This window comes from Rhinopithecus roxellana, chromosome 20, assembly GCF_007565055.1.
Source record: "Rhinopithecus roxellana isolate Shanxi Qingling chromosome 20, ASM756505v1, whole genome shotgun sequence".
Taxonomy (NCBI): domain Eukaryota; kingdom Metazoa; phylum Chordata; class Mammalia; order Primates; family Cercopithecidae; genus Rhinopithecus; species Rhinopithecus roxellana.
In genome coordinates, this window is record NC_044568.1 from 11,029,497 (window position 1) to 11,043,846 (window position 14,350).

Genomic DNA, 14,350 nt, shown 5'->3' on the forward strand with positions numbered 1-14,350 from the left:
CCTATTTTCAGTTTCCTTCACGGAGGCAAGAAAGAACCAGAGGTTTTGGAAGCACGGGTAAACATATTTTTTGGGAAACTTTAGTAACTCAACAAAAACCCTTGTTTCCCCTCAAAGTAGAGGGACAAATTTTTCAGGGCTTGGTCGACACTGGAGCTGACGTTTCCATTATTGCCTCTGATCAATGGCCTTTGCAGTGGCCTAAACAGCCTGTTGCTGTTTCTCTTACAGGATTAGGTTCCGCCTCTGAGGTGTATCAAAGTTCTCAATCCTTAAATTGCCGAGGGCTGGATGGTCAAGTGGCCCAAGTTCAGTTTTATATTGTTCCTATTGCCCTAAATTTATGGGGGTGAGATTTATTGCAACAATTTGGAGCTTTTGTTTCTGTTCCTCACGTCTCTAATTCTGCCAAGAATATGATGTTCCGCATGGGCTACAATCCCCTTGAAACATCTTTAAACATATAGCCACTGTTCAGCAGCCTCAAGCCCTTTCTTTGATGTGGAAAACTAATGTTCCTATATGGATTGAACAGTAGCCTTTAACACGTGAAAAGCTTAAGGCCTTGGAAAACTTAGTTCAGGAACAGTTATCCTTAGGTCATATAGAGCCTAATACTTCTCCATGGAATTCCCCTGTCTTTGTGATTAAAAAAAAAAAAAAAAAAAAAACGGTAAATGGAGACTATTGACAGATCTTTGTGCTATTAGTGCATGTATTCAACCCATGGGATCCTTGCAACCTGGCCTTCCTAACCCTTCTATGATTCCTCAAGATTGGTTACTTATGGTTATTGATTTAAAAGATTGTTTTTTTCTATTCCTTCGGATCAAAAAGATTGTGAACGTTTTGCCTTCTCTGTCCCTGTTTTTAATAATTCTTAGCCACTTTCTTGATATCAGTGGAAGGTTTTACCTCAAGGAATGTTAAACAGCCCTACCTTGTGTCAAGAATTTGTCCATCGAGCTCTGAATCCTGTTCGAAAATGTCATCCTTCTGTTCTTTTATATCATTATATGGATGACATTCTTCTTGCCACACCCACCGAAAAAGAGCAGCAAGATGCTTTTACATCCTTACAAACGCAGCTCTCTTTATACTCACTTAATATTGCCCCAGAAAAAATTCAAATGGATTTTCCTATTCAATATTTAGGTTATACCTTGGGAGCACAAAATATTTGACCCCAAAAGATTCAAATTTGACGTGATTATTTAAAAACATTAGATGACTTTCAAAAACTTTTAGGAGATATTAATTGGATGCGTCCTGTTTTAGGAATACCAACGTATCAGTTACAACATCTTTTTTCTATTCTAGAAGGAGACAGTCACTTGGACAGCTCACGTCATTTAACTTCTTTGGCTTTACAGGAACTCCAGCTTGTAGAAGAACAACTTCAAAAGGCCCATCTACATTATATCCTTCCCGACGTTCCCCTTTCCTTTTGTTTATTTCATACTTTATATTCTCCTACAGGTATGATTCATCAAACAAATTGGCCGTTAGAATGGATTTTTTTATCCAACAAAACATCTAAACGCTTGACTACCTATATCGATCGTTTAGCTGAATTGATCATCAAAGGACGGCATCGCTGTCGACAACTCTGGGGAGGAGATCCTTCCTTCGTTATCTCTCAATTCACTCATAATCAGATTACTTATCTTCTTGCCACTTCTGATTCTTGGCAAGTTGCTTGTGCCTCATTTGTCGGACAATTTTCTACCCAATATCCTAAGTCTCCGATCTTTTCATTTTTTAGACAGCATTCTGTGTTGCCTTTCTCACCAATATCTTTATTTCCTGTTCAAGGCCTTACCTTTTTTACTGATGCTAGTAGCAATGGTAAAGCTGGATATTGGAGTGTTCATCAATCTCGAGTTACAGTTTATCCTTATCCCTCGGTGCAATGGGGAGAACTGTTTGCTATTCTCATGGTCTTACTTGATTTCCCTTCCACCAGTTGTAACATTGTTAGTGATTCTCAATACGCCGTGTATGTTACTTCTTATATTTCTCAAGCCACTCTACCTCTTTGTGCTACTTCTTCTCTTCAAAAACTCTTTTCTTTGTTGTCTTCTACTTTGAGCCAACGTCGAGCTCCTTTATTCATCACTCATCTTCGTTCTCATTCTCAACTTCCTGGACCGTTAGTTCATGGTAATGCTCAGATTGATTCGCTTTTAATTGGCCACCTACAGGCTGCAGAACAAAAACATGCTCTACATCACACTAATAGTTCTGGCCTTCAACGACGATTTCATTTAACTCATAAACAAGCTCGTTCTCTTATTCAAGCTTGTCCTTCTTGTGCTCCTTTGAGCATTCCATCTTTCCATCCTGGGGTTAATCCGCGAGGTACTCAAGTTAATCAGATTTGGCAAATGGACGTCACACACGTCCCTTCTTTTGGACGATTAAAGTATGTTCATCATACCATTGATACTTTCTCTCATTTTCAATGGGCAACTCCTTTGCCATCTGACAAAGCTGATTCTGTTATTACTCATCTCTTAGCTTGTTTCACCATCATGGGCATTCCTCTAATACTTAAAACTGATAATGCCCCTGCCTATGTTTCTCGTAAGTTACAAGTTTTCTTACAGCAATACAATATTCAACATCTCACCGGTATCCCAGGCAACAGTCAAGGTCAAGCCATCATTGAGCGCGCAAATTTAACCTTAAAAACTCAACTGCTAAAACAAAAAGGGGGAAATGAGTCCCCCAGAAATCAGATTTTAAAGGTTTTGTTTACCTTAAATTTTTTGAATCAATGGAGACAATTGCAGGACTCTGCTGCCGTAACTCATCTTTCCTCACCTCCCTCGGCGATAGTCCCCGCCGACAATTTAAAGGTTTGATATCCTAATGAAGAAGGTAAGTATGCACAGGGGCAAGTTCTAAAGCAGGGATGGGGCTATGCTCTTGTCCTTACAGGGAGCGGACCTGAGTGGTTTCCTACAAGGCGATTGAAACCCTGTTGAAAAGAAAACTGGACTCAGCATGCATTTCTTCTTTTGTTGGATGTGCCTCAGTGGGGGACTTATTTCCCTTAGTGAGGCTTTGTGTGAATATTGGACTTATATTCCCTTTCCACCCTTGTATCAGGGAGTCGCTGGGGGGGAGGCGGAAGTTAAGGTTTTCACCAATGACACTACTTGGATGCCGTCCCCCTATATGGACAAGGACAACATAGAACGGGAAACGGGAATAATAAACAGCACATACCAATTTGGAGAGGAAGGACTTCCGATTTGCATGGGAAATAGTCCTCATTGTCTCTGGAAATCGCATGAAGCTTGGGCTGTTCGCTATAATCATAGCCATGTGGCTGCCAATACTGTTATTGTTGTAACTAGAAGTTTTCATTATAATCATACTGTATATATTAATGAGACTATTCCTAGTTCCTTAACTTTTTGTCCTATTCCAGAGGTTTCCCCTAATATTGAGGTATTGGAGTGGTAACATTGTCGGGGAACTAAGCCCCAGATTTTATTAGAATATAATGGGCTGCAAGTAATTGATTGGAGTGTGCACGGTGATTTTCAAACAAAATTTAGTCACATACCTTTGAAATGGCACCGGGTAAATAAAAGTATTGCTGCTGACGGTAATGAAACTTTGGTATGGCGTGAAGGAGGCTTGTCGCCACCTATGCCTCATCTTAGGTACTCTTTACAAGTACAAAGTCATCTTTGGAAGTTATTAGCTGCAGGTGATGCCATTAGTACTTTTGTGGGGAATATGTCCCTTAATCTTTCTAACCCGAATAATCCCTTTCATATTCAATTACATCGGAATGTCTCCCGATATATTATTGCTGTCCGAAAGCCTTACCTATTGTTAGCAGGGAATTTAACATGGGATAATGATACGGGGATTGTTAATTGTAAAGATACCTGTACATTTTTGTCTTGCCTCAATCATTCCTGGTGGCGCAGTTTTACGGGGGATATTTATATCCTCAGGGCTCGTAAGGAAATTTGGCTACCTGTCAACCTTACGTGACCATGGGGGGCATCACCCCTTGAGACTTATATTTGGACTTCCCTTCGGCGGACCCGTCGTGCCCTTGGACTTATAATTGCCTTGGTGATGAGCCTTGTTTCCATTGCCTCCACTGCAGCTGTGGCAGGACTCGCTCTACATCAAAGCATACAAAATGCTGAATTTATACAGCAATGGCATGAGCAGTCTCACCGGTTGTGGCTTCAACAACGGAACATTGACTCTCAACTCGCTGAAAGATTGGACAACGTGGAACAAGCCTTAACGTGGCTTGGAGATCAGCTCACTGTCCTCAGTACTCGAATAACATTACAATGTGATTGGAACTCCACTCAATTTTGCGTAACACCTGTGCCTTTTAACGTTTCTCAGAATTGGACCGAAATCCAAAGATTATTGATAGGCCATAAAAATATTAGTTTGGACATCCAAGAACTCACTCAAAACATTTCTGAAGCATTTCGACAACAATTCCATGTATTGCCCGGGGCTGCTACCTTGCAGGAGCTGGGTCAAAGTTTTGCTGCCCTTAACCCATGGACCCAGACGAAAACATGGATTTCTACCATCTCTGGAAGTATCTTGCTTTGGGCGCTCAGATTGGGTTTACTTTTCATGGTGATCCGATGCTCCCTCCGTCGCATCCAAAAACAAAGGAAAACACAGGAACAAGTATGGGCTACCTTTCTAAGATTGAGGCAAAACAAAAAAGGGGGAAATGCAGGGGCCATTGAAAATAATATGCTAAGAATAGATAAGGCTCATGGACAATATCTCTAGCTAGTTGCACTTTCAATGAACTCCAGTAGTCAAGGACAGTATCTCTAGTTGAACTTTTAATGAACTCTAGTAGGCGCCAAGAAGGCAGACAAAATAAGAAAGAACTTAGAGACAAGGAACTAAGCAGAAGGTTATATCAGGGTGCAGAAAGTTTGTTTTGCATTGTGTTATTTTTGCTGATGTGGGATTTATGGAGTATAAATAAAGTGAGGCGGAGGCTCTAGGCGCGGCGGCCATGTTCTCTGTTTTTGTCTCTTGTGTCTGTTCATTCTCCACCACCCCCGGCACGGGCCCCAAGAGAGCAGTGGTTTGTAGTTCTCCTTGAAGAGGTCCTTGACATCCCTTGTAAGTTGGATTCCTAGGTATTTTATTCTCTTTGAAGCAATTGTGAATGAAAGTTCATTCATGATTTGGCTCTCTGTTTGTCTGTTACTGGTGTATAAGAATGCTTATGATTTTTGCACATTAATTTTGTATCCTGAGACTTTGCTGAAGTTACTTATCAGCTTAAGGAGATTTTGGGCTGAGACAATGTGGTTTTCTAAATATGCAATCATGTCATCTGGAAACAGGGACAATTTGACTTCTTCTTTTCCTAACTGAATACCCTTTATTTCTTTCTCTTGCCTGATTGCCCTAGCCAGAACTTCCAACACTATGTTGAAAAGGAGTGGTGAGAGAGGGCATCACTGTCTTGTGCCAGTTTTCAAAGGGAATTTTTCCAGTTTTTGCCCATTCAGTATGATATTGGCTGTGGGTTTGTCATAAATAGCTCTTATTATTTTGAGGTACGTTCCATCAATACCGAATTTATTGAGCGTTTTTAGCATGAAGGGCTGTTGAATTTTGTCAAAAGCCTTTTCTGCATCTATTGAGATAATCATGTGGTTCTTGTCTTTGGTTCTGTTTATATGCTGGATTACGTTTATTGATTTGCGAATGTTGAACCAGCCTTGCATCCCAGGGATGAAGCCCACTTGATCATGGTGGATAAGCTTTTTGATGTGCTGCTGAATCCAGTTTGCCAGTATTTTATTGAGGATTTTTGCATCGATGTTCATCAGGGATATTGGTCTAAAATTCTCTTTTTTTGTTGTGTCTCTGCCAGGCTTTGGTATCAGGATAATGTTGGCCTCATAAAATGAGTTAGGGAGGATTCCCTCTTTTTCTATTGATTGGAATAGTTTCAGAATGAATGGTACCAGCTCCTCCTTGTACCTCTGGTAGAATTCAGCTGTGAATCCATCTGGTCCTGGAGTTTTTTAGTTAGTAGGCTATTAATTATTGCCTCAATTTCAGAGCCTGCTATTGGTCTATTTAGGGATTCAACTTCTTCCTGGTTTAGTCTTGGGAGAGTGTAAGTGACCAGGAAATTATCCATTTCTTCTAGATTTTCTAGTTGATTTGCATAGAAGTGTTTATAGTATTCTCTGATGGTAGTTTGTATTTCTGTGGGGTCGGTGGTGATATCCCCTTTATCATTTTTTATTGCGTCTATTTGATTCTTCTCTCTTTTCTTCTTTATTAGTCTTGCTAGCGGTCTGTCAATTTTGTTGATCTTTTCAAAAAACCAACTCCTGGATTCATTGATTTTTTGGAGGGTTTTTTGTGTCTCTATCTCCTTCAGTTCTGCTCTGACCTTAGTTATTTCTTGCCTTCTGCTAGCTTTTGAATGTGTTTGCTCTTGCCTCTCTAGTTCTTTTAATTGTGATGTTAGAGTGTCAATTTTAGATCTTTCCAGCTTTCTCTTGTGGACATTGAGTGCTATAAATTTCCCTCTACACACTGCTTTATATGTGTCCCAGAGATTCTGGTATGTTGTATCTTTGTTCCCATTGGTTTCAAAGAACATCTTTATTTCTGCCTTCATTTCATTATGTACCCAGTAGTCGTTCAGGAGCAGGTTGTTCAGTTTCCATGTAGTTGAGCGGTTTTGAGTGAGTTTCTTAGTCCTGAGTTCTAGTTTGATTTCACTGTGGTCTGAGAGACAGTTTGTTATAATTTCTGTTCTTGTACATTTGCTGAGGAGTGCTTTACTTCCAATTATGTGGTCAATTTTGGAATAAGTGCGACGTGGTGCTGAGAAGCATGTATATTCTGTTGATCTGGGGTGGAGAGTTCTATAGATGTCTATTAGGTCCGCTTGGTGCAGAGATGAGTTCAATTCCTGGATATCCTTGTTAACTTTCTGTCTCGTTGATCTGTCTAATGTTGACAGTGGAGTGTTGAAGTCTCCCATTAATATTGTATGGGAGTCTAAGTCTCTTTGTAAGTCTCTAAGGACTTGCTTTATGAATCTGGGTGCTCCTGTATTGGGTGCATATATATTTAGGATAGTTAGCTCTTCCTGTTGAATTGATCCCTTTACCCTTATGTAATGGCCTTCTTTGTCTCTTTTGATCTTTGATGGTTTAAAGTCTGTTTTATCAGAGACTAGTATTGCAACCCCTGCTTCTTTTTGTTCTCCATTTGCTTGGTAGATCTTCCTCCATCCCTCTATTTTGAGCCTATGTATGTCTCTGCATGTGAGATGGGTCTCCTGAATACAGCAGACTGATGGGTCTTGACGCTTTATCCAGTTTGCCAGTCTGTGTCTTTTAATTGGAGCATTTAGTCCATTAACATTTAAGGTTAACATTGTTATGTGTGAACTTGATCCTGCCATTATGATATTAACTGATTATTTTGCTCGTTAGTTGATGCAGTTTCTTCCTAGCCTCGATGGTCTTTACATTTTGGCATGTTTTTGCAATGACTGATACCGGTTGTTCCTTTCCATGTTTAGGGCTTCCTTCAGGGTGTCTTGTAAGGCAGGCCTGGTGGTGACAAAATCTCTAAGCATTTGCTTGTCTGTAAAGGATTTTATTTCTCCTTCACTTATGAAACTTAGTTTGGCTGGATATGAAATTTTCTTTAAGAATGTTGAATGTTGGCCCCCACTGTGTTCTGGGTTTTAGAGTTTCTGCCGAGAGATCTGCTGTTAGTCTGATGGGACTTCCCTTTGTGGGTAACCCGACCTTTCTCTCTGGCTGCCCTTCAGATTTTTTCCTTCATTTCAACTTTGGTGAATCTGCCAATTATATGTCTTGGAGTTGCTCTTCTGGAGGAGTATCTTTGTGGCGTTCTCTGTATTTCCTGAATTTGAATGTTGGCCTGCCCTACTAGGTTGGGGAAGTTCTCCTGGATGATATCCTGAAGAGTGTTTTCCAACTTGGTTCCATTTTCCCCCTCACTTTCAGGCACCCCAATCAGACGTAGATTTGGTCTTTTTACATAATCCCATACTTCTTGCAGGCTTTGTTCATTTCTTTTTCTTCTTTTTTCTTTTGGTTTCTCTTCTTGCTTCATTTCATTCATCTGATCCTCAATCGCTGATACCCTTTCTTCCAGTTGATCGAGTCAGTTACTGAAGCTTGTGCATTTGTCACGTATTTCTCGTGTCATGGTTTTCATGTCTGTCATTTCGTTTATGAGCTTCTCTGCATTAATTAGTCTAGCTGTCAATTCTTCCACTTTTTTTTTCAAGACTTTTAGTTTCTTTGTGCTGGGTACATAATTCCTCCTTTAGCTCTGAGAAGTTTGATGGACTGAAGCCTTCTTCTCTCATCTCGTCAAAGTCATTCTCTGACCAGCTTTGATCCATTGCTGGCGATGGGCTGCGCTCCTTTGCAGGAGGAGATGTGCTCTTATTTTTTGAATTTCCAGCTTTTCTGCCCTGCTTTTTCTCCATCTTTGTGGTTTTATCTGCCTCTGGTCTTTGATGATGGTGACGTACTGATGGGGTTTTTGTATAGGTGTCCTTCCTGTTTGACAGTTTTCCTTCTAACAGTCAGGACCCTCAGCTGTAGGTCTGTTGGAGATTGCTTGAGGTCCACTCCAGACCCTGTTTGCCTGGGCATCAGCAGCAGAGGTTGCAGAAGATAGAATATTGCTGAACAGTGAGTGTACCTGTCTGATTCTTACTTTGGAAGCTTCCTCTCAGGGGTGTACTCTACCCTGTGAGGTGTGGTGTCAGACTGCCCCTAGTGGGGGATGTCTCCCAGTTAGGCTACTCAGGGGTCAGGGACCCACTTGAACAGACAGTCTGTCCCTTCTCAGATCTCAACCTCCGTGTTGGGAGATCCCCTGCTCTCTTCAAAGCTGTCAGACAGAGTCGTTTCCGTCTGCAAAGGCTTCTGCTGCTTTTTTTGTTGTTGTTGTTTAGCTGTGCCCTGTCCCCAGTGGTGGAGTCTACAGAGACAGGCAGGTTTCCTTGAGCTGCTGTGACCTCCACCCAGTTCGAGCTTCCCAGCGGCTTTGTTTACCTACTTAAGCCTCAGCAATGGTGGGCGCCCCTCCCCCAGCCTCACTGCTGCCTTGCAGTTAGATCGCGGACTGCTGTGTTAGCAATGAGGGAGGCTCCGTGGCCATGGGACCCTCCCGGCGAGGTGTGGGATATATTCTCCTGGTGTGCCCGTTTGCTTAAAACGCAGTATTGGGGTGGGAGTTACCCAATTTTCCAGGTGTTGTGTGTCTCAGTTCCCCTGGCTAGGAAAAGGGATTCCCTTCCCCCTTGCGCTTCCCAGGTGAGGCGATGCCTTGTCCTGCTTCAGCTCTCACTGGTTGGGCTGCAGCAGCTGACCAGCACTGATTGTCTGGCACTCCCTAGTGAGATGACCCCAGTACCTCAGTTGAAAATGCAGACATCACCGGTCTTCTGTGTCGCTCGCGCTGGGAGTTGGAGACTGGAGCTGTTCTTATTTGGCCATCTTGCTCCGCCCCCCCGTATTCCTAGATATTCTATTTCTTTTGTGGCGATTGTGAATGGGATTGCCTTCCTGATTTGGCTCTCAGCTTGTCAGTTGTTGGTGTACAGGAATGCTAGTGATTTTTGTATGTTGATTTTGTATCCTGAAACTTTGCTGCAGTTGTCTATCAGCTGAAGGAGCTTTTGTGCTGAGACCATGGAGTTATCTATGTATGGAATTATGTCATCTGCAAACAGAGATAGTTTGACTTCATGTCTTCCTATTTGAATGCCCTTTATTTCTTTGTCTTGCCTGATTGCTCTGTCTGGAAGTTTCAATACTACATTGAATAGGAGTGGTGAAAATGAGCATCCTTGTTTCATGCTTGTTTTCCAGGGGAATGCTTCCAGCATTTGCCCATTAACTATAATGTTGACTGTGGGTTTTTCATGGATGGCTCTAATTGTTTTGAAGTATGTTCCTTTGATACCTAATTTTTGGAGAGTTTTTAACATGAAGCAATGTTGAGTTTTATCAAAAGCCTTTTCTGCATCTGTTGCAATAATAATGTGGTTTTGTCTTTGGTTATGTTTATGTGATGAATCACATTTATTAATTTATGTATGTTGAACCAATCTTGCATTCCAGAGACGATGCCTACTTCATCCTGGTGGATTAGTTGTTTGATGTGTTGCTGGATTTGGTTTGCAAGTATTTGTTGAGGATTTTTGCATCAATGTTTATCAAAGATATTGATCCTAAAGTTTTCTTTTTTTATTGTGTCTCTGCCAGGTTTTGGTATCAGGATAATGGTGGCCTCATAGAATGAGTTGGGGAGGCCTCCCTCTTCAATTTTTTGGAATAGTTTCAGTAGGAATAGTACCAGCTCTCCTTTGTACATCTGATAGAATTTGGCTGTGAATCCATCTTGTCCTGGCCTTTTTTAAATTGATAAGCTATTTATTACTGACTCAATTTTAGAGCTCATTATTGGTCTGTTCAGGGAATCAGTTTCTTCTTGGTTCTGTTTTGAGAGGGTGTATATGTCCAGGAATTGTTCAATCAGGATCAATCCATCTCAGGACCCCCAGAGGATGGGAGCTTGTTCTGGAAATCACAGCAGCCCTTGTCACATTTTCACCAACCTGTGGCTCTGTGGAAGAAGCATCACTTTAAAATCCCAATTAACAAACATTGAAGTAAATATTTTTTCTTTCTTTGTGGTTCCCAGTGCAGCTGAATGTGGTCAGATATGGGCATGCTTTTTCATATGGATTCAAAGGATCAATGGAACTCAAATAAGCTGTCATTAAAACATGTTTACTACTGTAATATGACTAATAAAATCTACTGTCTGTTCCTCTCACCTCTATAGGGGACAAGTGGCAGTCCAATCATATAATCAGCAGTCCAATCATATAATCACTTTGTCTCTTTTTATGGTGGTGGAAATCGACCTGAGGGAAAAAAACCTTTGAACATGTTTGTGTCCATTGGGTATTTTCCATTTTATTACCTTAAAAAAGGATCACTAGTACTAATTGTTGTCATGGTTTGTGTGATTTAACTCTTTTGAAGTCACACCCTCAGAAAAATAGGTAGAAACCACTTCCCATCACAGCCCAGATCTTTTCTTTCCTCTCTTTTTTCCTTATGTATCACCAAAGAAATCTGAGTAATAGTTTTACTTCTGTATACACACACACAAAAGGACAAAAATAGAATGTCTTTTTACTTCTATCAGCCAGATGAAAACAGACTTCATGGAGCTTTGTATCATGAAATTAGAAATAATTTTTATTTATACAAAAAGTATGGAAACAATTTTCCTTAGGTTTGACGAGTTTCCCTAAGCTCTAAAGCTGAACACAAGCATTTCCTGACATATACTCAAGAAGAGAAACAGCCTGAAACACCTTTGAAAAACACATTAGTATAGAACCCACATACCCCTCCACAGTTTATCTTAAGAAGAGTTCCTTGGTCACACCCTAGTCCTCTGCCACAGGCCCCAAGACATCCATGAAGCTCTCTTCCTTATCTCAGGGGAAAAAGCTCCCTGGGCATCGGACCCTCTGGGGGTCACCTTCCCAGCACTGGCGGTGCATCAGATCCCCCTGGGGGCTTCAGGCTTGCTGATGCCTGGGCCCTAAGCTGGATCATCCCATCAGAATCTCTGGGATGGACCTCATAGGATGGTGAAATCCTCTGTAGGGAGTTCTAATCTGCACCTTGCTGTGAATCCCACTTACTGAAGTTCTTGCCTCCCTGTGGTACATTAAGATGAGGAAAGACAAAGGTCATCCCTGCCCTTAGAGCAGCTCATGACAGAGAATTCTGTTCTTCTGAGGCTGTGGATGTCAACCCAGGCTGCATGTGAATATCATGCAGGGAGATTTTCACAAACACGATGGTCTGCTCCAACAGAACGTGTTTCTTAGACCTGTTTCTCCACATTTCTTGGGATGAGTTTATCAAAACGATTTTACTTCTCCTTTGTAGATGCCAGTTTTACATGTCTTTCTCTTCAACAACTTTTGTCATTAATATATACACACTCTCACCTTATTTTTCACTTTTCTAACTCAGAGAGATATAGAAAAACTAAGTCAACCAAAGTGTATTTCCTTTTCCTCACTCAACAATCAATACAGAATACTTCTGTGACCTCTGGTCACCAAAATATATGGAGATTTCTCTGCCTCAACAGCCAATTATGCAGGAGACACCGGCTGGTTGTTGTATAATTCAACTGGATTCTGACACCATCTACCTGGAGCTTCAGGGTCCTCTCTTGGTGTGAGCACCCCACCTTCCAGGAACTGCCATGTATCCAGCTATCCAGAAACTCTAGGAACCCCTTCATTTTGGGCTTCTCTGCAAGCTTCACTAAATAAGCATGACTGATTAAATCATTGGTTATTGGTGATCAACTTAACTTTTAGCCTCTCTGCCTCCTCAGAGGTTGGGGTGGGACTAAGAAATGATCCTGTTAGAGTGAAATTGTATCTGCAGGCAAAGATGGCAACATCCAGGTGAAGAAGTGGCATTGCTTCTACATGTGGAGAGAGGACGCCTGTTCCTAGGCTGCAACACTGATTCTGTGGTGCAAGAATTCTGCTGGCTCATTTTCCGATTCTCCCCTGTTCTTCTCTGTTAAGTTTCACCACCAGCTCCACAAGCATCCCAGCCCTTCTCCTCCTTTGTCTGTGTTCTGGTGGCAGCTCTCTCAATTGCCCTTCCCACCCCGTGTAATCTCACATGGCATGTTATCATTCTGATGAGTAGTCTGAAATTATGCTAATACCAGGAGAAACCGTTTTCAATGGGAGAATTCAAGGTCATTTAACGACTTTAAATAAAACATTCTGACCACTTAATTGAGAATAGAAGAGAGCAATATCTGTAACCCCAGGCCTGTTAGAATGTCTCTTATGCCTGTAATCCCAGCACTTTGGGAGGCCGAGACGGGTGGATCACGAGGTCAGGAGATCGAGACCATCCTGGCTAACATGGTGAAACCCCGTCTCTACTAAAAATACAAAAAAAAAAAAAACTAGCCGGGCGAGGTGGCGGGCGCCTGTAGTCCCAGCTACTTCGGAGGCTGAGGCAGGAGAATGGCGTAAACCCAGGAGGCGGAGCTTGCAGTGAGCTGAGGTCCGGCCACTGCACTCCAGCCCGGGGGACAGAGCAAGACTCCGTCTCAAAAAAAAAAAAAAAAAAAAAAAAACACCAATGAAGGCAAGTGTTGGCAAGGATGTGGAGAAAAGAAAACCCTCGTACCCTGTGGGTGGGGATGTAAAGTTGTACAGCCATTCTGAAAATAGTATGGAAGTTCTTCAAAAACCTAGAAATATAAGTATACTATGTAAAGAAAATGTGGTGCATACACACCACGGAATACTATGAAGCCATAAAAAGGAATGAGATCATGTCCTTTGCAGGGACATGGAAGGAGTTGGAAGCCATTATTTTCAGCAAACAAACACAAGAACAGAAAACCCAATACTGCATATTCTTGCATCTAAGTGGGAGCTGAACAATGAAAACACATGGACACATGGTGGGGAACAACACACACTGGGGCCTATTCGGGGGTGGGGGGAGAGAGAGCATCAGGGAGAATAGCTAATGCATGCTGGGCTTAATAACTATGTGATGTGTTTATCTGTGCAGCAAACTACCATGGCACACGTTTACCTATGTAACAAACCTGCACCTGCCGCACCCGCACCCCGGAAGTTAAAGTAAAATTGAAGAAAAAAAAAGTATCCTATGATTCAGCAATTGCACTTTTGGATATATATCCAAAAGAATTCAAATTAGGCTATTGAAGAGGGATCTGCTCTCTTGTGTTTATTTTGGCATTATTGACAGCAGTCAAGATATAGAAGCAATCTAAGTGTCCATCAATAGATGAATGAATAAAGAAAATGTGGTGTATTTACACAATGGAGTATGATTTAGCCTTCATAAAGAAGGAAATTGTGTCATTTGTGATAACTTGAATTGAACCAGAGGATATTATACTAAGTTAAATAAACCAGGAACGCAAAGACATATACTGTATGATCTCAGTTAGTTGTGGAATTAAAAAGATTGATCTCACAGAAACAATAGAGACTAGAAAGGTGGTTACCAGAGGCTGGGTCAGGGGGAAGGATGGGATAGGGAAAAAAAAGTGATTTATGGAAGGATACGAAGCTTTAGTTAGACTGGAGGAATAAGCGATCTATTGCACTGCACAGTGAGCACAGTGAATAATGTACATTTCAAAATCGCAAAATTAAATTTTTAATGTTCTGACTACAAAAAAAAGATAAATT